Source organism: Frankliniella occidentalis, unplaced genomic scaffold (genome assembly GCF_000697945.3).
Source record: "Frankliniella occidentalis isolate FOCC.00 unplaced genomic scaffold, Focc_3.1 Scaffold120, whole genome shotgun sequence".
NCBI classification, from domain to species: domain Eukaryota; kingdom Metazoa; phylum Arthropoda; class Insecta; order Thysanoptera; family Thripidae; genus Frankliniella; species Frankliniella occidentalis.
The window spans coordinates 286,753-288,476 of NW_026267248.1; the positions used below are offsets into that span (position 1 = coordinate 286,753).

Consider the following 1,724-nt stretch of genomic DNA (forward strand, 5'->3'; position numbering starts at 1 on the left):
GGAGGAGGAGGAGGGGGGGAGGGGGCTTGGCTCGTGAAGAGTCGAGTCAAGTTAAGCCGAGTTAAGCACAAGCCTCATAGTGGTTCGCACCGCAACCGCAACTCTGAAGCGAGAGAAAGATAGAGAGAGAGAGCGGGAGAAGAGGAGGGGGTGAATTTGAGAGAGAGAGGAACAAGAGGGGGTTGGAGGGATAGGGTGGAGGGGGGGGGGCAAGCCACCGCCGCTTGAATTGGAGGAGGATAAGGAGGGGATTGGGCGGCGGCCAGCCCGGGGCGGGTCGGCCCGGCCACGGGGGACGCGGGCGCCGCCCAAAGTGGATCTTATTTCCACGAGCGGCCGAAAGCCTAACAGACCCAGTCAAAGCGAGGGACCGAGCGAGAGCGAGACGAGGGAGGAGGGACGTGAGGGTAGTGTCGCGTGATCGTGCGAGTTGTGCATGCCAACACGATACGTGAGGGAGAGCCCCTAGGGGATCGTCCAAAAAGTACCTCCGTTTTGCTCAGATTCATTCGGACAATCAGAGAAGCTCGGCGCCGTTTCAGGGGTGATTTGGGGATTCTTAGTGTGTGTCTGCTCAGTTACTAGCGGTTACTAGTTACATCATATTAGGTTGTTGTGGTGCTTACTGTTGTTTATTGGGTTCTTGCCAAATCATGCCGTTTACCGTATCCCTAATAAAGATCTGCCGTGTAAATGCCATTACATATGATCTTATAAGTGAGTTCTTCCCCTGATGGTTACATTACCGGAGTGTTGGTTACTATGTGTGTGCTCTGGCTGGGGACGTGGCCGGGCTGCCGGCCGCCCTGCGCTGGCCTACGACGGCGCCTGCGAGACTCAGGGTAGGCCAGCCCGCAGTACGCGCATGCACTCTATGCGAGATGTTGCCTACCCATCAGGCGCTACGAGAGCTTGCATACGCTGAGCTAACTTGGCAGTTTCGTAACGGCGAACGACGGACGTACTTTCTGGACCGAGTGCACACACTAAAAGCTTACGAACAATTTTATTCATAGCTTACTGAGTTCTGTGTACGTGCTCTGCTTACGCATTTTTAAATACGCTGGTGTGAACAAATTTGTTCATACTGATGCGTAAGCAGAGCACGTACACAGAACTCAGTAAGCTATGAATAAAAATGTTCATAAGCCTTTAGTGTGCAAGGCGAGCGGAAAGCAAGCACGGTGCAGCAGTGATCCAAAAATGCCACGGAATCCAATATACAACTTAGTGCCGCCGAAAATATCCAAATCGACACAGTGGCATTGACAACCCCCGCGTAGATGGGTTGAGGCCGCCCGACCTTTTCCCCCGTAGCAATAAAGTTTGTGCACCTGCGATATGATTCCCTTTTACAAACAACTCGCTAAGCGGGGCTGGGGAGCGAGGCGCGGGCGCCACCGCGCGGCTGAAACGGTCCCTCCATAATTGGTGCCCCCCACCCCGCCCCCCGGGGCACATCGGGTGGCGGCACTAATGAAGTGGCGGTCGAGTTTACCCTCCCCTCCAACGACCGCCCCTCCAAACTAGACACACACGCACATACAGTCATATGCCGAATCGAGAGGCAGAGCAGAGCAGAGAGAGAAGCGGGCGGGCGGCGGGCGAGGAAGGGAGAAGAGTAGGAATGGTGCGACAGCGACATGCGGGTGCGCCCTCACCTGGGAGTCCTGGGAGAGCGAATCAGCAGATGGAAGAGGACGCGCTGAAGATGGGGGAAGGGA

General features: G+C 55.8%; 1 protein-coding gene across 2 annotated transcripts in view; it reads right to left on the minus strand.

The window, feature by feature from the left end:
- LOC113205784 (cytochrome b5 reductase 4) overlaps nucleotides 1-1,724 on the minus strand; it is a 22,141-nt gene that overhangs the window by 6,966 nt on the left and 13,451 nt on the right. The gene's annotated exons all lie outside the window — the stretch shown is intronic.